At 40.1% G+C, this 23,341-nt stretch overlaps 1 pseudogene across 1 annotated transcript; it reads right to left on the bottom strand.

The window, feature by feature from the left end:
* Positions 1 to 709: 709 nt before the first annotated feature.
* On the bottom strand, positions 710 to 1,945 carry LOC145167202 (prohibitin-3, mitochondrial pseudogene; annotated as a pseudogene). The gene is made up of 2 exons (XR_013740988.1): positions 1,026 to 1,945; positions 710 to 948 (listed from the first exon to the last, which is right to left on the bottom strand). The product of XR_013740988.1 is annotated as a prohibitin-3, mitochondrial pseudogene (transcript).
* Between the last annotated feature and the right edge of the window lie 21,396 nt (positions 1,946 to 23,341).

The following is a 23,341-nucleotide window of genomic DNA, read 5'->3' as shown; positions in this document are numbered from 1 at the left end:
AATTTAGAATAAATTGAAATTGTGATCTTTATACAGCTCCACACTATTCCTTAATTTGGTTGTGCAAGACAAAACTTAAATGTTAAAAAGATATAAAATAAACTTTTAAGCAAATGTTATAGTTCTAGTAATGTTTGATATGATAGATACACGAAGTTTTTTAACGATACAAATGCCCATTGGTTACGTCTAAATTGAGACATACATGCTTAATGGAATTCGACATGTAAAAGTTTGAAACAAAAAGATACTTTAAAAGCACTTCACACCTACGTTGTCAAAAGTCATAGGGTAATGCCATATCCAGAGTCGTTGGTTACTTATCAGACGATTAACCGAAATGCCTAAAGTTCTTAAACATACAAGTATACAACTACTTATTCATCGAAAATTTATCATCCTGCAAGAGCAAATCCTTTTAATATGTTCAAAATTAAATGAGTTTGAAATGAAAAACATTATGTTTTTCTAAATGATAAAACCATAAAAGCTACATTAATTTTGATTTTCCAATTCACCCCTATATTTGTAGAAGTACAATATCATCAATGATGATTTTGTTGACCCTTTACTAACATAGTTACATTACACCTTGCAATGTTCATCTAGAAGATTTATGTATGCTTAAAGACATTGAGAGATGGCTAAAAAATTGGAGCACAAAGGTGATAGAAGATTTATGTAAACCAATGTTGATTGATGGATAGTGTACTAAAAGCAAATTGTCTTCCAATTTCACATTTTGAACAAATGAAGAATAACCAAGGAGTTCAAATTTCAAAATGATCATTGACTACTAATAGGAACTGTATTATAACATCATTTCTATATGAATTTCATCAGCCTGTAAACATAAAACAATTAAAAAGAACAGCAAAAAGTTCGTGATTCACCTGGTTATTCTCTCAAAAGATGACACAACAATGTCTTGAAAAGATAAGCTAAAATCTGCAAGAGAATTGTAGAAATTCAACATGGCGACCTGCGGATTAAAAGAAAAAGAAGCAAAATTTAGGATAATTTACCTGTTTAGCGAGAAGGATTAAGCCCTAGAAGCATCTGGCTCCCTGTGTTTGGAAGATACATGACATTGTTACTCCTAGCCAAAGTTGCAGAAATCTCCCTCGATGCTTCAATTCTCCTAAGCTCGATCAATCCCATTCCAGCAGCAGAAGTGGCATCAGAAATCAATTTCGCAGACTCGCTCTCACCTTCAGCCCTAATAATCGCCGCCCGTCGTTCCTGCTCAGATTTCGCCACCACAAACTTAGATCTCTCCGCCTCCTGCTGCGCCACCTGTTTCTGCTCCACCGCCTTCGAGAACTCAGCGCCGTACGATAAGTGAGTGATCGCAACGTCGTCAAGGACGATATTGAAATCCTTAGCCCTGCGGACCAAACTATCACGAACCAAAGCCGAAACCTGTGGACGCTCAGTGAGAAGCTGATCCGCGTTGAATTGAGCAACGACGGACTTCAGAACTTCGTTTCCGATCGATGGAAGAACCTTCTCGTCGTACTCGAGACCAAGGGTTTTAAAAATCGCCGGCAATCGGTTGACTTCGGGGCGTGAGAGGACACGGAGAGTTAGGTTAACCATTTGAAGATCTTTCGTGCCGGAGATCGATGAGAATGTGTGAGGCCTTGTACGTATGTCAAAGATGTACGGCGTCTGGAGCCATGGGATGAGGAAATGAGTGCCTTCCCCAACAGTCTCGTCAATGACTCCACGGAAACGATCGAAGAGAACGGCGCGCTGGCCGCCATCGACGGTGTAGAGGGAGGAATTGACGACGGTGACAGCGGTTCCTAGACCGAAGGCGGCGCGTGCTATATTGGTGAGGAACGACATGGCGGAAGGATTGGTTCCCATTTTTTCCGGCTGAATTTGCAGAAAATCGATAGAGGGAAAAACAAGGGTTTTAGTCTTCTTTTAGACAGAAATTAATCGAGGGTTTTAGTGGTAACTTTGTGTGTTGTCCAAGTAATTTGGAAATGTCCGGCCCAATTGAAACTGGCCCAATTGAAACGGGCTTAATTGCATTATTTAAAAGTGTACTTTTGAATTAAGGGAATATTGTAGTTTATATAATGTTTTATTATTCATATGCATTTCAAATAAACCCATGTCATTGTAAAACATCTCGATGCATTTATATATCATACATTTAATCACAAATATGTTTAATGCATTTACTTGTTCAATGCCCACCTTAAATATTGTAATGCATTGTTTTAGTCCTAAATCAATCATGGAATTTGATTTATCTAAGTAATTGGTTTTGCTAAACATGTAAAGTCATGGAATTTGATTCATTTAAGTAATTGGTCTTGTTAAACATGTAAGATCATATGTCAAATGTGTTTCTCCCAAACTTGAGGTTTTCACTCATAACCTCGTATCAATGTCTCGTCAAATTGAGCCAAATTGAATGAGACAAGCCCAAAACAATTTATCGTTGTCATTACATTACAAGTTTTTTTAAAGAAGTTTCTTTTTGAATTAAGTCATCAGAATATAAATAAATGACTAATTTTAATCATTTTATTTTGTTTGGAAACGATGCTAAATATTATAAAGTTCTATATGTGATTTTAAAAAACAAAATGTAATAAATATTTTTGTTTGTTATATTTCACAAAAATAATTTATCATGAAAAAGTGAATGGATAAATTAATAAAAAAAATCCTAAATATATATTGACATATGTCAATCGGCGTAATTAGTGGGTTGATTTAAGGAGTTAAGTCCCAAGTTGTAGCCTCATAGGCGTGGGTTGATTTAGAAAAAGCATTAGTGGAGTCCGACCATAGCAGCTCAAGTCGTCGTGGGTACAGAAAGAGATGAGAAAAAGAGTCGTCAGTAGATGTAGTGGCTTTGAATGCTTTTAATTATGTTAGTTGTTTGGGCATTTTATAATGAAAGTGTAGTGAGATCATTAAAAATAGTTTTTCATTGACAAAGTAACCAAATGGCCCAAAATGTGAATGAAATGGAATAGTGTCCGTAGCGCCGGTATAGCGGTAATTGAAATAGCGGTAAATAGCGCCGCTAATAGCGGTACCGCTAAATGAAAACGCTAAACTGAAAATAGCGGTTTTTGACCTCCGCAAAACGCTATAGCACCGCTATTGCGCGCAATTGATAGCTTAGACCTGCATAGCGAGAGGAGAGAGAAAATAGAGGGTTTTGATTGGCTGGTTCTTTTTTTTATTTTACTAAAATAAAATTTCTTAAACTAACACACCACCATTTCCTACCTTTTACAACTTTGATGCTAGCATTCATTCTAGCTTATGTGGCATGAAAAAATTTGATGTGTCAACATGTTAAGTATGTTACAATTCCCTTCAGTTTTATGACTTTTATCAGACTGTCATGTCATCCCACGCTACCGCATGGTACAGTGGGTACTCCTTGTGGCCTTATCATTAAGCTTATTAAATTAAAACAGAAATAATACACACGTCCTCTAATTAAGTATTTCATTAATGTAATTGACCATGTACCCACCCTATAAATTAGTGCTGAGTTACAAGTTGTACTCAACAAACTCACTACATACCATTTAAATGTCGATCGTATCAAAAAGACAAATACTCTCATTTTTCCATCGCTATAAGTCCAATCAGTTCGTACTTTGCATGAGTCATTATTCATAGCTCATGACCCCTCATGATTATTTAAAGATAAATAAATTAAATAATACGCAACGTCAACAATACAAATCACCAAAACATAGTAATGCATCGTTACTTTATTTACTCGGTAATCGAATCAAGTCATGCTCATCTTGGTTATAGGCTCATTACATATGTATAAATGACATGTCTCCAGCTATTTTCAAATACTAAACGTCATTGTTTACATATAATTAATCTATAATAATGACATAATACTAATTCGTGCATGTTTGTATTGTAATAGGCCGATAAAAAAAACATGACGAGATGTCTATGTTATATTTATTATATACATCTTCAAAGTAATCAATTTTCTTAGTTACAATATGTTAAAAGAGATATGATATTATAACTTAATAAATTTAGTAAATTTAATAAATTTATTATATAGATTCAATCGCGAGGACTAGTTAAGATAGAGGCATGACCGCATGAGAGAGCAACATGTCATGCCTTTCCTTTTGCGTCTCAGGCCATGTGAAAAGGTAGCTTTACAAGTACCTTCTTCATAGTGGGGGGAAAAGTTGGATAATCTGAAGAAACTAATTGGAAATGAAATTATTACATGAATTATTGTTGCCAAAAGAAAGAGATATGAAAGCTACATCTTTCAAATCTTCATTTATAATATTTAAGATTATATTTAAAGGTTTTAAAATTTTATAATAATCACAATTGAATATAATTCTGATTAGATTTATTAGAACAACAAAGATTTTATGATTGGAAGAAACTAGCGGAAAACTTGCAATAATAACTGCAATAATGTAGAAGACTAGGAGATAGTAACAAATATAACAACCAAAAATGCAAAAGAAGAAAACAAGTAAGAAAATAACGTGGAAGGAAAATATCAACTAATGGGGTCATTAGCCCAAGCGGTAAGCACCCAACTAGTAGTGAGTCACCATCACCGGAAACATCAATAAACAACAGGCCAGTCTTTAGGGATATCAACGATCAATGGGCCATTCTTGAACATCCAAAGAGAAACAAATAGAAAAAATGATGAACCACACAAGTTTATGTTGAGTTGTGGAGATTAATTTTGTTAAATGTGATTCGAGCATTTGGAGCATTCTCATTGAACATTTGGAGCACTTAGATCTCAATGGAACACTTGATATTCATGAAGCAAGTGACAAAGGAACGGATCAAGTAACAAAGGAACGGATCTTCCAAAAGAGGGTTTGGAGCAACTTGGAGTGGTCTAGAGCAACTTGGAGTGGCTTGGAGCACTTGGAGCAACATAGAACAACTTGGAGAAACTTGGAGGGACGAATCTTGGCTGTTCAGGCGGTTAATGGGGTGGTCGAGGTGAATCAAGAGCAGGAGATAGGTTTGGAGAGGCGACTGGCGAAGAGGAAGCGGACCCATGGTCAGACTCAGCTAGCAACGTCTGAGCAGCTGTATGTGGCCATGTATAGCGTTAGAGTCTCGAGGGGCTATGATGTTTACACGAAGGATGAAGGAGCACATGAGCGTGTGCGCGACAAGTCTAAATGTGGCAGGTGCGGATGGAAGGGCCACCTCCGCCAAGAATGCACCCTGGAAGTAGAATTGTGTCATCGTTGTCATCATCCTGGTCATATCAGTGCGAATTGACCGCGCTTAGTGGTTGGGGCAGCTCGGGTTCCATCGCAGGTGCTTCGGTAGGAAGGGGAGGTCAGGATTTCATCAGAAGCTATTACGGGTATATTATCTTTCGCTTTCCTCTTGATTATTATTAGTATTTATATTGCTTTGGAATCTTGTTTGTGTATGGGTAAGCATTATCTCTGGTTTAGTTCACTGTTATTTCCTGAGTTATATCATCAAGAATTGTTATATGTCTTTTTACATGCCGAGAGTCATCAGTGGGTCGTATCTTGCTGAGCGGGTTTCTGTTTGTTCGGTTGTTGTTCCGGTTCTTTGATGGGGTCAATTCAGGGGTATCGTTTGGAAGGTCTATGGTCGAATTAGCTAGTTAGTTCTTCAATGAAGTCAGAGTTTAGTCGTGTTAGCATTTGTTCCGGTAGGAACGACAGTCGTCCATGGAAGGACTTTTGGGCTCAATCATTACCGTTGTTAGGGAAAGAGCGGTAGCAAGAAGATGGCGGTGGCAGTCGCATGAGTTTGTTTGGTCACTGGAAGTTCCAGGGGAATTTTATAATCACAAGGGTTGAAGAGAGTTAGAATCCAGAGATCCTTCTGAGGATGGGAAGTTGGAGTGAAGATTCGCCAGTTTAGAGCAAGGGTTATGGTCTTTGTTACTGGCATGAAGGCCTTAAGGATTTTGTGTTGTACCATGGGAATCAATTGGGGTTATCGGGCTTGCTGAGATTTCGGGGAGTATTCATTTGGATCTCAAGAGTTGTGCGGCCATCGGGATTGGCTAGTAATGGAATGATAGTTCTTGGTAAGCTCATGTCGTCAACGGTTTGAGTTATAAGGAGATAAGATGGGTTAGGAATCCATCAAATTTTCTGGGTTAGGATAGCTTCGACGAATCCAGGTGGGGGAGAATCGTTCATATTTCCGGAGCTGAATCAGGTATGAAACTAGGGTGGGTTTCACATCCCAGTCGGGAGGGAAGACGACTCAAGTGGCCTTCTGGATTGAAGATTGTGTAAATTGGGAGTTCATGAAACTTCCAACAACAAGTTTGCGTCTTTTTTTTATGGATAGAAGGCATGTGGATGGATCCAGGTTGCGGGTTGTGTTAGAGCCTCGCTGCCTGTTCTTGTTTGATGAAGGCTTTGGGGTTCGAAGCATGACCCAAATACTTGATTGGGGTTCATTCGGATGTGGGTTCGATGCAGGATGATTGTGGATGATATGGTAGAGGTGTGGTAAGACCATGGGGTAACCATGGCGGGATAGATGTGTCGTAAGACTGCGGGGTGGCCATATCAATCACTGGATTGGCAGATAGTATGGAAGTGTTGTAAGACTGCGATGGGATCGTAGCATTCACCATATTGAGGTAGACCATCATTGGGTTGGTCGTGAGTATAAAGGAGGATCAGCTCGTGCCTTGGGTAAAGAGGACCATTAGGTTCCGAGGCGAGGTTGGACTTGTGTAGCTCTCGATGGGGTGAGACCCGTAGGTATGGTCCTTTCGTTGGTATAGACTGGGTGAGACCTGTGTGCGAGGCCCATATGATTATGGAATTTCAGGTGAGACCTGGTAGAGACCGGTTGGGTCAAGGAATCGGATTACAGTTTTAGTAGGATAATTATGTGGCCAGGGTATGGCATAGTGTGGTTTATAGGCTATGGTAGCCATATCAGTTAGACTCTCAGGAACCTGGTGGCGGGACCAGGTGTGAGACTGGTAGTCTCAGCGATGGATTTGGGATTTTATATCCCAGTTTAGTGAATGGATGCAGTGGATCAGAATATTTTGGGCGAAATGCAAGTGTAAATCCTTGGATCTCCGATTATGAGTTATGTACCAAGTTGGCTTTTGGTCAATACCATTGTGTCTGTGTTTCGGTATGAATCTACCTATGCGGAGGTCAAGCAAGTTATGGGGCATTGGAATTATAGAAGTAACGTATTATATCGACTGTTATGGGATCAGTGATTTGTTCAGCACTAGAAGGTTTTCATTGGAGCGTTGGTTTTTAGGAGGGTGGTAAGGAGTGATTTCGAGGACGAAATCTAATTTAAGTGGGGGAGAGTTGTAATGTCATGTTCCGAATCGTTTCCTAATGTGGGGTGATGAACCGAAAACCGAGTATCATCAGGCTTAGGGCCTTTCATGAAAAGATATTTAGACCTATTTTGGTGTAGGTAATGTAATTTGGATGATCCGGGAGTTCGGTTTGTGTTTTGGAGCTAAGGGGTATTTCAGTAAAGTGTCATTTCGGGCTTTTATGGAAATTGGACTTTTGTTCAGGAAGTTTTAAGGTAAGTATGAGTTAATAGAAGTGTAGAGCTTCTCGTTACCTCTTCGCGGATATAAGGATCGTCAGAAACGGACTTATAACGAAGCAGTTATGGCCTTCGGAAGATTCATGGTTTTAGGATTAAAGCAAGTACGCGGGGCGTACACATGTGTACGCATGACGTACTAGTGCTAAGGCCAATACACTGCTCGTACTAAGAATTTTGATCGTGGGTGCTCTAGGGAGTACGCTGGTGTTGGGTCTAATTGTGTTGCGTCATGGGCTTGTGTTTTGTATCCGGATTGGGCCTGTCCATCCGTGATTATCTAGTAGGGTTAGACTATATATAGTGCATGCATGTATGCATTAGAAAAAAAAGAGATTATTATTGTTTATTGTTTTGTAACCCTAAACACCTCTACAGTCGAAGTTCTTAATCGAGCTCTTCTGAGGTGTTAAAGCATTAATCATACAACACATTCAAAGCCATTCTTGTGTTCATAATTACGTTCATAATTGTTTGCCTGCGTAGAATCTAACGATCCTAATTGAACTTTGTTTCAACAATTGGTATCAGAGCAGGAGACTGTGTGATCAATACACATTCCTTCTGTATTCAGAATTCTTTAGGGTTTCCGCTTTTATCGAATAAATAGAAGCCGTCTTCTTCTTAACGACGGCAACTCAGTTTCTGATAAAACCCTAATCTCAAGTTTACAGGTTTGATTCTAGCAGCCCACCATGTCTCACGAAGATTCGCAAACAAATCCCATCAACATCTCAAACAGTATTGGATCCACTACCACGATTCCCATTCTTTACACTCAAGACTATGAAGTATGGGCGCATCACTTTGAAGATTACGTAGTTGGATCTGAAGACAATGGCTATCTCATCTGGGAAGCTATCACACTTGGGCCGTTTGTTCACTCAGGAATGAACACGACAGTTAAGTCCCAAAAGGAATATAACAAGCTGGTGGTGGATGTAGAGAAGATGCCACAGGATGAGAAGGACAAGTTGTTGTGTAATGTGAAGGCCATGAGAATGATCAGATTCGCCTTGCAATCTGACACTTTTCGGTTAGTTGGTTCATGCACGACGGCCAAAGAAATATGGGATAGGTTGAAAGAACTTTATTCAACCGATGAAGATCTAGAACACTCCATTCAAACCTTGCTGCTGTCAGAATTTGGAGTTTTCGAACAGAAACCAGAAGAAAAACTCATACAAACTTTCGATCGGTTCAATCATCTCCTAAGTAAGATGATCAAGCATGGAATAGAAAGAAAGTTGATCGAGCAGAAGGTAACCTTCATGAACGGTTTGAGACCAGAATGGATGGCTGTGGTTTCAACCGTGAAAGCACATGAACAATTTAAATCTTACTCACTAGCGAAACTTGTGGGAATACTTAAGTCCCATGAGAGTGTAGTAACCAAAGAGGCGAAGGTAGTTTCTGGTGTGGGATCACTGGCCCTTGTATCAAAAGGAAAAAGCATTGCAGAAGAAGAAGAAGAGTCGGATATGTCTGAGTGTGACCTTACAAGCGAGGAGTATGCTATGATGGTCACCAATCCAAAGAAGTTTGCACGAAGAAAATTTCCTGTCAACAAGAACCGAAACTGGCAAGGAAGTTACAGCTCTGAGAAGGTGAAGGATGAAGTGAAAAATTCTTCTCAAATGGATGAAGACAAGAAGGAGAGCAAGCTTGCAGGAGACTCTGGGTTCGACTGCAATTACTGTCACGGCAAGAACCACTTTGTCAAATATTGCATGCTGAGGAAAATGGCTGAGAAAAGAGATGGTGAAGACGATGAGGCATACTACATGCGCAAGTTGGAAGAGATCAAGAAAAAGAAGGCAACTAACAGTTCTATGAATGCCTTGATTATGCAGGAGAATGCTGATGAAGATGAGTTCGGTGGCGTTGAAGTTTGGTCAACCGATTCTAAAGATGAAGAGGTGAGAAAGCCCACTCATGGAAGAGCTTATGTGGCAAAGGATGTAGGTTCGGCTGGAAGATGTTTGATGGTCACAGCTGGTGCATCAACCGAAAGTGCAAGTAAGGAGCCAAACCTAACTGAGGACAAATGCTTTACAGCCAAGCCCGTAAGCGAGAAGATCAACGACTGTGATCGGCTGATCAAAAAGGTACAATCCATCCTTGAATCACTTAAAGTTCCAGTAATAAATTATTAAGAAGAATTAAATGAATTAAAATTTAAATTTTCTAACTTAAGTGGTAGTCTCATGCAAAGTCGCTTAGCGAATTCTAACCTAACTGACCAACTCAGCAGGGTGTCTTCAAAAAGTGAGGAGAGAAGGATGTAGATTGAGCTAAAGGAGGCGGAATTAAATAGGGCTAGGGATGAAAGTATTTATTTGCAAAGAGACAATTTAAAGTTTTTAAAACAAAGGAATGTTTTTTGTTTAATTGCTAAGCGCTTATATACTAATATTGCTCAATTGCATTTAATTTGTGAGATAGGGAAGAAGATTCACAAGATGATCTTACCCTTCCTCGAATTTAAGGAGGATGAGGTCATTGCTGAGTGTGAATCAATAGTGTCCTCAGAAGAGACATCCATGTCTTACAAAATTGGACTGGACAAGATAGAAACCTTCATTGATTCTAAGGAACATAAATGTATGCTCAAAAATCTTTTGGATGAAAATGATAGGTTAAAAATTAAGTCTGAAACTGTTCAATCATTTGACTTGTCAAACGCCAAATTAATTTCAGAAAATAAAATGAACTTAGATAATACGTCTGAATTTGATGAGGATAGTGAGATGAGCGAAATCTCAGTGGAAGACGTAGTTGATTGCTCTGAGTTTATGAAGAGCGAAACCGAAAATGAGAAACCCCTCATATCTGAAAATTCGGTTGAATTCGCTCGCCTGTCAAAAGAAAAGCCACAGAAACTCAAAGAAAAAGCTATGGTTTATCAAAAGGTTCAAACTGTGCCGAATCAGGTCTATGCAGTTACTGGGGTCACTGCAAAACAAACGACAGAGTTAAAAATCTTGGTCGACAAAGACAATGCTGAAGGGTGTGACGATTACTTCTGGTCAGCCCCTATTGACAACGCGGACGAAACCGTAGGCTTATCTAAGCAAACTTCATGGAGGGTTAAAGGAAGATACGTTGCTGAACCCATCAACAAACCCTCGAGTTTCGATAAACCAAGCACAAGTGGAACTAAAGAAATCCCTGAAGAACCAATGAAAGAACCGATTGTTCCAACTAAGGCAACCGAAACTCAAAAGGAGAAGCCTAAGGCTAGCTTCAATATCCACAAATCAAAGAAGGAGTTAGCTGAACAGAAACGCTTAAGAAATCAAAGATACATGAAGAATCTGAATGAGCGAAAACGTCATTAGCAATCTCAAAATCCCAACTACGTACCTCCTAAGAAAGAATCAATTGACAAAGGAAAGGAAAAGCTAAATGGAAAAGAAAATTTCAGTCCAAATTCCTACTATTCCAAATCTAAGAACCGAACATCTACTTTCGGCTCCAAAACTAGCGCGCAGAACCGAATGTCTAGTTTCGGTCCAAACGTCAAGGCTAACAACCGAACGTCTACTTTCGGTTCCAACACCGGAATTCAGAACCGAAAGTCAAGTTTCGGTCCCAATTCTAGTTTCGGTCCTTCCAACTCCCAGAGCAAATCAAATTCAGTGAAGGACATCAAAGGAAAGGGAAAGCTTGATTCTGATTCTAATTTCAATAATAAGAAAAAGTCAGCTAACCCTAGGATTCAAAAGAAAATATCCAAACCATCTAATAACACACCATCAAAAACACCAAAAATTAAACAAGATAAAACCAAAATTAAGGTGTACACCATCAAAAGAAAAGATCAATCAACTCTAGTAAAACGAACTTATTTGGTTGATATTACTACTGCAATTCCTTTTTCTGTGAAAAACTCACTTGGACCCAAGAAACTTTGGGTTCCTAAATCTGCTTGAACTTGCAGGTAATTAGTGACGAGTAGTTCGATGATGAATGGTATATAGATAGTGGCTGCTCGCGTCACATGACAAGAAGGAAGGAAGAGCTGAGGGAGTTTCGGTCCCTAAAGGATGGTGGATGTGTGAAGTATGGCAATAACTCATATGGCACAATCAAAGGATATGGAATGATAACCAACGGAGATTTCTCGATTCGAAAAGTGGCGTATGTGGAAGGATTGCAACATAACCTCATTAGTGTGTCACAATTAGTTGTGGGAGGTCTGAAGGTTTAATTTGATGATGAGGGCTCAGAAATAATTGAGAAGCAATCCAAAAAGGTTCTGTTGAAGTCTGAACGCAAGGGAGAGATGTATCCTTTAAATCTCAACCCAATTCGAGGAAAACCAGCAATATGTCTACTATCAAAGGTGAACACTGATGAAAGCTGGTTGTGGCATCGACGCCTATCGCACATGAACTTCAAAGATATTAATAAGTTGGTGCTTGGTGATCATGTTCGAGGCCTTCCTCTTCTCAAGTTTGACAAGGAACATCTGTGTGCAGCGTGTGAGATGGGAAAACAAAGCAGAAAGAGCCATCCTACACGAATCAATACAAAGATTGTTGAAGCTCTTGAACTTCTGCACATTGACTTATGTGGACCTTCGGCTATCGAAAGCTTCGGTGGTAGTAAGTTTATTCTTGTCATTGTAGATGATTTTTCACGCTTCACCTGGGTTTTCTTTATTAAACAGAAATCAGATGCAACTCCCAAGTTGAAGACGTTTATCAAGCAAGTGGAAGTGCAGCTGCGAAAGACAGTGAGGAATATCAGAAGCGACAATGGACTGGAATTCAAGAATAAGGAATTTGAAGACTTTCTAGCTGACAAGGGGATATCTCACAACTTTCCGGCCCCTTATACACCACAACAGAATGAGATTTTTGAAAGACGAAATCGTTCTTTATGTTAGGCAGCCAGAACCATGCTCAGCTTCGCTTCCCTTCCGTTATACTTCTGGGCTGATGCAGTTGCAACCGCGTGCTACACTCAGAACCGATCCCTGCTCAACAAAAGATTCTCAATCACTCCATATGAGATTCTGAACAATAGAAAGTCCAACGTCAAAATTTTCCACGTATTCGGTTCACGGTGCTTTATTTTTAATTCTAAAGAGAATCGAAACAAGTTTGATGTCAAAGCCGATGAGGGAATCTTTCTGGGTTATTCGCTAACGTTCAAGGCATACAGAGTGTTGAACAAACGCTCCAAATGAATTGAAGAAACATATTATGTCACCTTTGATGATCAGTACATAAAGAAAGTTCAAAGAAGCGAAAGTGCCTTAGGGGAAATATTTCCTGAATCAGGACAAGTCTCGGTTCCAATATCCAACTTGTTTGAAGAGTACATTCGGTTATTCGATGAACCAGAGAAAGCAGCTCACTCAGAGGCGAAAGCAGTAGACAACAAAATCGATAATCTCAAAAAGATCATAGATGAAGCTGCCAAAGAAATGTTTAGTGAACCTCCTAAACCAATAGGTGGTCAACCCTCCAATGACTCTCCAAACAACGGATCAATGTTCAAAGGGGAGAGTTCATCAGCACCAAAGACAACCGAAATGTCTTTCGAGGGGGAGAATCCAATTCCATCCCCAACTCATAAGGGTCCAGGCGAGGGGGAGCATACAACTCTAAACCCACTCAATAACAGTCCAATCGAGGGGGAGAATCTGACTCCCACAGAGAATGACAACTCTGATTTCGCTAGTCAAGGGGGAGAAAGAGAATACAACCGACGAAGGTGATCAATCAGAACTTGAAGAGGAAGTAAATGCAGAGTTGGATCCAACCTATGACCCAAATTATCCTCCGTTAGTAAAATGGACCAAGGATCATCCCAAAGCACAAATCATTGGTGAATCATCTGAGAAAGTTCTCAGTCGTTCTCAATTGAAAGCGAAACAAACTGCATTATTCTCTAAAGTTGAATTATGTATGTTTAATTCGTTTATCTCTGAAGTCGAACCGAAAACAGTTAATGCTGCACTTGATCATTCTGATTGGGTTCAAGCAATGCAAGATGAGCTCCATGAGTTCGAACGCAATCGAGTTTGGAGGCTAATTCCCACACCAAAGGATGCTTCAGTGGTTGGCTTGAAAATGGTATCCAGGAATAAATTGGACAAAGAGGGGAACGTTATTAGAAACAAGGCTCGGTTGGTAGTAAAAGGATATTGCCAAGAGGAAGGGATAGATTATGAGGAAACCTTCGCTCCAGTAGCTAGGTTGGAATCAGTTAGAATCTTTCTGGCATATGCTGCTCATAAAAACTTCGAGGTTTTCCAAATGGATGTAAAATGCGCTTTCTTGAATGGAGAACTAGAAGAAACAGTGTATGTTGAGCAACCTCCCGGGTTCGTGAATGAGAAATTCCCTGATCATTGCTATGTGCTGGATAAAGCTGTATATGGTTTAAAGCAAGCACCGAGGGCCTGGTATGAAACTTTAACTCGCTTTCTGAAAATGTCAAAATTTAAGCAAGGTTCGGTTGACCCAACCTTCTTCCGAAAGAAAGAAGGCGAACATCTAATGATAGTTCAGATTTATGTCGATGACATCATCTTCGGCTCCACGAATCCTAGCTTAACGGCTGAATTCAGGAAGTTGATGGAGACTAAATTTGAAATGAGCGCAATGGGTCCGATTAATTTTTTTCCTTGGTTTGAATATTAGACAGGGACCAGAAGGTATATTTATCAATCAGGAGGCCTACACAAAGAACTTGCTGACAAAATTTGGTATGACAGGAGATTCGAAAGTGAAGGTTCCTATGGCATTTGGCACTAAGTTAACACCTTCTCTGGAAAAACCTGCTGTTGACATAACACTATATCGACAAATGATAGGGTCCCTTATGTATCTAACAGCTAGTAGACCAGACATTATGTTTTCTGTTTGTTATTGTGCCAGGTTTCAAGCTAATCCAAGAGAACCTCACATGGTAGCAGTGAAAAATATTTTCCGTTACCTAAAGTGAACCTCATCTCTCGGTCTCTGGTACCCTGCTAGATCTGGATTCTTCATTCAAGCGTTTTCTGATGCTGATCTTGGAGGATGTGGTCTGGACCGAAAGAGCACTACAGGAGGATGCCAATTTCTTGACGGGAAACTTGTTAGCTGGCAGTCCAAGAAGCAAACTTGCGTGTCACTTTCAACAGCCGAAGCTGAGTATATAGCTGCAACATCTTGTACTTCTCAAGTAATATGGATTCAAAGTCAACTAAGAGATTATGGGGTGAGTATGAAGAAGATTCCTCTATATTGTGACTCAGAAAGTGCAATAAGAATTTATCACAATCCAGTGCAACACTCAAAGACTAAGCATATTGCACTTAGATATCATTTCATCAAGGACCATGTAGAAGATGGGAACGTGGAAGTACATTTCGTTCGGTCCTCTGATCAACTGGCTGACATATTCACTAAAGCCTTGCCTGAAGCGAGTTTCAATAAAATTTTACAAGGCTTGGGAATGATGGAAGCAGAGTCGGTACCGAATCCTCAAATCTCTTACTAAAAATTAGACAAGCGAAATAGAGCGAACGCTCGGTCTATTTCGGTTCCAGATTTTTTGGGGACCGAAATGAACCGAACGCTCAGTCTATTTCGGCTCTGAAATTTTAAGGAACCGAAATGAACCGAACGCTCGGCTTATTTCGCTTCATTCTTTTAAGATAAGGTTTCGGTTGTACATTTTGTTTATTCTTTTAATTTTTTTTAAAGAGTGTTTTGTGCTACTTTATTTTATTATTTTTCAGATCCAAAAATATTTTATCTTTCTGTTTTTATTATTTTTCAGAAAATTTCAAAAATCCAAAAATATTTTATCTTTCTGTTTTTATTATTTTTCAGAAAATTTCAAAAATCCAAAAATATTTTATCTTTCTGTTTTTATTATTTTTTAGAAAATTTCAAAACTCCAAAAATATTTTTCTAATCGTTTTTATTTTATTTTGTTTGGTTTGTTTGTTTTGTTTGTGTAGTGTGTTTGTTTGTTTGTTCTTCTAATTAGGTCCCAAGTATACCAGTACAACAAAATTTGGAGCTTCGGCAGGTATGATTCTTTTAATCTGAACTAGTTAAGGGTCCCTAGAAGCATGCTGCTGCATGTTGACCAAAACCTCTACGACTTAGAGCAAGGCCTTAATGATTCGATCTCTACCTATCGTTTCTTCCCAATCAGGCTGTTAAAATCAACTCAAGTCAAGAGCTACCTTACTCTTCTCAAATGAGTTAAGAGTTTTTCTGCTTGGTCATGTCCTTATAGCAGAAGGTACTTTCAGTTCTTTAGCCACCCTCCTTATATTCTCCATCAACTTTCGGTTCACCAATGTAACCCTTGAGACTCTCGGTCTTTACCACTGAGGTTTATGGTTGCATAAAATCTGTGTTTGTGATCTTAGATACGTACACCACGTGCTGAGTGAAACCCACAATCCAACACCAACAATGAATTGGCGGTGAATTATTATATTCAAGATCTTACTGGTTACCTAATGAAATCTCATTTTTCTTTTTGAGTGATCTTTTATGAAATTGTCTAACACCAAGGCTTTTCTTCCCAAAAAGATCCAATTTATTTTTTGTTTTTGAGATTTTCATCACTCTTATAGTCCCTAAATCTTATATCCCACCTACTTGTTCAACAGACCACATCGGTCTCACAAGTACTTCTTCCGACGTTCGGTCTTATGTCAAGAATCGATGTTCAGTTGAAGATAAGCCACCCTAAGCCTACAAATTAAAAGCAGCCTTTCAATGTTTCTCTACAAGTAGTTGATCGTATTTTTTTGGGATACCACACAAGCACTTCAAGTCTCTCTTGACTTTGAAGGAAGCGATTCTTGCCCGGAATCATCTGCTTTATGTCTTCTAATAGACATCACTCACATCCAATACACATTTTGCTTTATTTCTTTATCTTTTGTCACCCTATTGCACGAAAAATTTTATTTTCCAACATTCTGGTTGCTGTTGGTTCGATTTTTGTTTATCTTTTGGAGCAACAGGGGTTATCCTAAATCTTGGAGCGAAGCTGAATTTCAAACGACGATTTGAGGATAAGATTTTAAGCGCGTGAATTTGAACGGTTACTAAAACCACGCGTGCTGACGTATACCTGGGAGAAACCAACCTGTCACATCGCGCTTTTTCAGGCGACGTTTCAGTGATCTCATCATTATGATGACGATTCTTTCTCTCTCTTGGCAACGGTATATAAAGGGGTTCTAATTACGTTTGTTTCTTTCACCTGTAACAAACTCTCTATATCTACACGGCGATTTACAACTGTTCATCTTCTTCCTTCAATCAACAATGGCGACTTCTTCATCGGCTCAAGATCAAACTGCTTCGTCCACATTGCTCTCAATCAAGCCAAACCAGAACATGATCGTTGAACTCAACCCTTTTCTGTACGATTCGTATATGCTACAAGTGGTTGAGTGTTTGAAGTATTCACCTCTGGTTCTAGCCCTAACACAGGTGGAAGCCGTTCCTATGTCACTCCTATCACAGGTTTACACTACTGCTTCATATGACAAAAACAAGGAGAGAATCTACTTCTAAATCCATTCTCATAAGGCTTCTATTTCAAAAGGGAGATTTTGTTCACTATTGCATCTTGCTGTGGATTCGTCTGTGATCTCACCAGACTTCATTACCACTACTCAACTGTTCTCGATGCTCTACGAGATGGGCTACACTGACGTGCTTACCACGGTTATGAAGGTTAAGAAGTCGTGCTTACCGTCCCAATGGAATGGATTGCTTACTCTTCTCATCAAGAGTTTGGCGGAGAGGAGTGGTGGATCTGATGGCACCAGCAAGGGTTTTCTGACCCTTCTATACGGTCTTTACAATGGTATCAATCTCGACTATGGGTCGATTATCTGGTCCCAAGTGGTGCAAAGCCTCAACACTTCTACGAGGCATTCGGAAATTTCGTGTGGTCGATTCTGGACTCTCATTACACGAAGGGCGATTAATTCTTTGGATATTTCGGTAATGAAGGATGCCCTAGTCGTGTTTATTGCTACGTTTCACACCAAGAAAATCATAATTTCCGATCCTAAAAAGTTCCCTCACAATGGCTCTATACCAGAGACGATGTACATGTGTGTCACAGCCGAGAGTAAAGTCATGGCTGATTATCGCAAAGTTCCTCCCAAGGAACCGAGAGTCTTATCTCCTGAACAGCAGGCTGACTTGGATGTTGTGGACAAGCCTGGAAACCGAGGGAAACGGGTTACTACCAAGAAAGAGACAACAGAGGATGATAAGTCTAAGTCTATCAAGTCCAGGAAGCGAAAGTCTGCGAAAGGGGATTCTTCTAAACCAAAGAGGATTAAGAAGATGGAGAAAAGATCCAAGAGTCCCACTCCTCCCAGTTCAGAAAATGATGAGGAGGATGAAGAAGAGGAAACTCATCATGAATCACCAAGAGGTAACACCCCTCCTCGATCCCCAACTCCAACAGAATCTCTTCATGACACACTTCCAACACCACCTCTATCACCGAAACAGACAGTTCCAGTTTCGGTTGCTCCTATTCCACCACCTATCTCATCTCAAACAACAACTTCTCTACCACCACCACCACCAGTTACTTCTATTCCTATTTCTACAACTTCTTTACCACCTCCTATTATTTCCCAATCAACTACCACTACCATTCCTGAACCGACAGTACGAGTCAACGTATTTGATACGGGGGCGACTACTGAAATAGAACCTCCAGTTACTTCCAACCCACTTTCACCCTCACCCTCAACCGATTCCGGTGCCACTCTCGGTGGTGCTAATGATGAGTTTGATTCTACATACTACAGTCCCTATAGGCTTCCTACTAATGAGGATGATGAAGCTCCAGTCACGAGACAACAATTGCAGAGCATTGATGAGAAACTGGATAAATTGCTTGATGATAACAAGTCCTACAGTGGTGTTGTGCTCAAAGCCTTTTTGGACACTGCTCTTGAGCAATACACTGACTCCATTGAAAAATCTACAAAGGCTGTTAATGAATCTTCTTCTTCTTGCAAAAAGGCCACTGTCGATGTTGCAGAAATTGTTCATAGTACTCAGATCTTTCTTGAGTCACTAAAAGGGCATGCTGATACCAATGCTGCCAAGGTGAATGCTTCTGTGGATTCCTTATCCAAGTCCATTCAAGAAGAGCAAACTAAGTTTGAGTCTGTTCGTTCTTCCACCCAATCAGAGAACACTTCACTTATCAGTTCTGTGTCTTCTCGGCTGGAATCCCTTCATGCTGATTTAGCAAAAGAAAGTGCTCTGAAGGAACATCTTGCCCGCCAAGCCTCCACCATTGAAGTCCAGAAGGTCAAGCTCGCTCAAGCTGAAAAGGAAATTTCTTTGTTGAAGACGGAGAGAGCTGTTTTTCGAAGCTGTGCTGGAGATGTCAAGAACATGTTGACCAATCTCCTTGGTGCTCATGATCCTATCCTTACTTTGACCATAAGGAATCATCTAACTACAAAATTTCTTCCTGCCCTTGCATTGTTACACGAGATGAAGGGTGTTTCGGAGAGATTCATACCTCCAAAACAAGGGGGAGAAGGTGCTCAACCGAAGGTTCCTGTGAAAACTGAAACCGAATCTGCTCAACCGAAAGTCAAAGTTACAACAGAACCGAAGGGTAATGAAGCTTCGGGTTCTGGTTCTCAAGACAAGCAGAAGGTGATTGATGATGACAGTGATGACGATGTTGAAGAGACTATTACTGAGGCTCTTAAAAGAAAGAAGAGGGACAGAGAGTTGGATGAAACTTTAAGAGTTGCGAAGGAAGCTGAGGAAAGGGAAAGGAGGAACAAGGAAGAAGAAGAAGCCTTAAATTGCAAGAAGGCCTTGTTTCCCCTGTGGACAAAAGAGACACTTATCAATCAAGCTATAGAGTTTCCAAGTGTTTACTGGTTGGAACCTATCGCTTCGTTTGATTGTGACAATTCTAAGGACTCACAGTTCGACATGCCAATAACACGAAAGGCATTCACCTTTCATTGTTTCGATTCGACTGTTGAAGTTCCTTACCCTCATCCAAAAGTTGATCGTGAGCTTATCGACTTTTATCTGAAGTATGGTCAACCGCAGTACTTGACATGGAGTGCACAGAAGATAGTTACTGTCAAGGTACTCAAGCCTTCGCGCTGCTGGGAAATTCATAAATGTTAATTTCAAAATCACACGAGGATCAGCAAACTCGGTGTCGATTATTTCCCTGGCAGACCTTCCGAATTTAAATCCTCATGACTGGATCCCATTGTTTAACATTTTGCTCACTAATCCGAGAGAATATGAGCCGATACTGGATCACTTGAAGAGAATGTTGGCCTCCTACATCCATGAGGTTGCTGCTATGGATCAGGAGATAGCGAAAGTAATGAACAAGAAACCAACTGTCAAGCCAACACCGAAACCAGGAGATGTGAACAAAATGAAGATGGGCCAAATTGATTCTACACATCTTATTGTAATGTTTACAAGAGGCGAAGCCAACCGATTTCTATTCGCTCTTGTTGATAAACATCTGTTTTCAACAGACTGCTTGGAGCAGATCATCAACATTATTCATCGGTGCAAGCAGAACTCAGAAGCAGATAAGAAGAACTTCACAAACATGATTCGGTGGTACATAACGTTTCGTCATCATCTATTGGCCATCATACCGAAGGTGTTCAAAACAATAAAGAAGTCTTCTGCAGCTCAACCGAAGTGAGCTTTCGGCTCCATTGACGCAAAGGGGGAGATTGTTGGGTCTAATTGTGTTGCGTCATGGGCTTGTGTTTTGTATCCGGATTGGGCCTGTCCATCCGTGATTATCTAGTAGGGTTAGACTATATATAGTGCATGCATGTATGCATTAGAAAAAAAGAGATTATTATCGTTTATTGTTTTGTAACCCTAAACACCTCTACAGTCGAAGTTCTTAATCGAGCTCTTCTGAGGTGTTAAAGCATTAATCATACGACACATTCAAAGCCATTCTTGTGTTCATAATTACGTTCATAATTGTTTGCCTGCGTAGAATCTAACGATCCTAATTGAACTTTGTTTCAACAGCTGGGCGTACCAGAAGTACGTTGGGCGTACTCCAGTCAGACCCAAACCCTAATTTAGGGTCTTGGACCATATTTAAGCTCCTTAACTCACCACCAGACCCTATTATCTTCATCCTCCATCCCTATAAACCCTATAAATGAAACCCTAGCCTCCATTTGAGTGGGTTTTGAGTTTTTTGTGGTATTTCATGTTTTTTGGTGTTCATAGAAGAAGAAGGAACTTCCTGGAGAAGTGTGGGATTGCTTGAAGCTTTTAGATCTAGGCTTGTTGCATCTTGATCTACCTTTTAGATGTATAAAGTTTCTATCTTAATGACTATAGGGTTTAGATCTAGTTTAAGGTGTATATTGGGTTCATTTTGGCCCTTAAAGTCATCCTTGTGAGTATAGGCTACTCCAAGAGCTTTGTATGCTGGATCTTGACATTTAGGAGGTCTCTTATTCATAAAAATGGCATCTTGATGAGTTGTGTTAGACCATGCATGAATTTGGGTGCTTATTGTGTTTTGTATTAAGGTTTTGGTCCCATTAAGCCATGAAAAGTGAGTAAAGTTGACAATTTTACAGGTTAAGACATCTCATTAAGGTCATATCCAAGTTTGGAAGTCATTGTCTTAACCATTAAGAGCTTATTTTGGATTTTTGGACCCTGGAGGAGTACGTTGTGCGTACGCAAGTGTACGCTCAACGTAATGTCGATTTTGTGCATAATTGACTTGTACTTTGTGCTTAGAGGGTGAGTACGCGGGGCGTACCATTCTAGTACTCGGGGCGTACTCCCCAGTTGGTCATTTTGGGCATTTTGACGTTTGGGCCTTGTTGGGCCATTGGGCTTCTGACTTTGGGTCATGGATGGACTTAGGGTTTTCTTGGAAGTTGGTCTCATGATAGTTTTGGGCCCAATTAGGAAGTTGGGCCATATTGGGCTTTGGATTGCCATTTTGGGTTTTAGGCTTTATGCATTTTGGGGTGGGCCTTGGTTATGAAATAAATAAGAAAAGGGTAAAAATGGTATTTTACCCTTTAGGAAGTTGGTTTATGGAGTGGGCCTCAGATTTTGGGTTATCGGGTTAATTATTGATTAAAACTGTATTTATTGTTAGTTGGCGCGAGGTTATCCGGTCCAGCGGTCCGAGCAGTTATTTGATTATCAGCGGACTGAGGTGAGTCTCCTCACTGTACTCGTGGGTCGAAGGTACCAATGTCGGCCCGTTAGGTTTTGTTATGCTAGTTGTCTTTGTGACTCTTGCATGGTATGTTGGGCGAAGCCCATTTGTATATTGGGCTAGGACCATTCTATATGTTACGCTAGGCCCATGGAATAGGAAGGGATAGGACCATTGTATGTTATGTAGGTGCTAATTGTCTTTGTGACTTTTGCATTTGTAGGGTCAGGCTAGGCCCAATGGTTTGGCAAGGCTAGGCCTATTATGGTGGGTTGGGCCTACTATACAGGCTAGGCCCAATGGTATGTATGGTATGTGGTATTTTAGGAAACTCACTAAGCTTTGTGCTTACGGGTTATGGTTATGGTTTCAGGTACTTCCGGTTCGAAAGGGAAGGGTCTGGCTTGATCGCAGCGCATCCACCCATGTTTCCGCATCATGATGATTTTGGGATTGTACTCTGATAACTGTTTTCTTATAAAAGTACTTTTGAATATTTGGATAATCGGATATTGAATGTTGACTTAAAGATAATAATGTTTTGGTTAAATTAAAAATGAAATTTTTACCTCATAATTTTGGGTCGTTACATGAGATCTAAGTGCTCCAAATGCTCCATGAGAATGCTTCAAATGTTCCATGAGAATGCTCCAAATGATCGAGTCATATTTAACAATCTCCAACTTGACTTGAGCATCCTCTAAACTCTACCTCGAACTAGAACTTCCTCTCCCATCTTGCCATCAAACCCCAAAGGGGGTTACCTCCTGCGAACATCAACCAAGTCCAGGCAAAGCTTGAACTTCTCTCTGGGCAACGTCCTTGTCACCATGTCTTCCAAATTCTCTTTGGCACCAAACTTTTGAATGCATAACCTGTCATAGAACATGATAGGTTCTCCACCTTCAAAAGAAGACTCTGAACAAGACCAACCACTAATGATCTACTTATCACCAGATCACTTTCATGGTCCAAGTCTATCAATCTAACCAAGTCAGTATGTCGTGCATAGGCACCATACACCAGACAAACATCAATCGTTCTTTTCAAGTGTCGCAAGATCAACTTAACCACTTCCTAATGAGCTTTTCCCCAATTGCCTCGAACCGCCAAAGCAGTACCAACATGTTTGGACTGATCATGATAGAATGACCGCAAGACTTTCTCAATGTAGTGAGAAATATATAACCATCCTGCTCTACTATCACTCTGAATCCCCATCCTTGTTATCTTCTTTTCAGCTCCTAAATCGTTCATCACAAACTCATTCTCCAGAAGCTTCTTCAATTTGTCTTTCCTGGCATCAGCATCACCAGGCACTTCTTCCGTGGGTTGATCAAGGGATTTTCACGTCTGTGATGTTCCATGCCACCCTGTTGTTCTTCATTTATCACAAAATTGTGTGGGTTTTTATTTCTAACTCTATCTTCTGGCTAGCACCTTGATCGTTCCCCGCAACACTTGTACCATTTCTTTTCTGGTTACATATAGCAGACTCAAAGGTCACATC

Source organism: Lactuca virosa, chromosome 3, assembly GCF_052849685.1.
Source record: "Lactuca virosa cultivar CGN04683 chromosome 3, Lactuca_virosa_CGN04683_v6, whole genome shotgun sequence".
NCBI classification, from domain to species: domain Eukaryota; kingdom Viridiplantae; phylum Streptophyta; class Magnoliopsida; order Asterales; family Asteraceae; genus Lactuca; species Lactuca virosa.
Note: the sequence above shows the minus strand (reverse complement) of the source record. Positions and strands in the feature narration are given on the sequence as shown.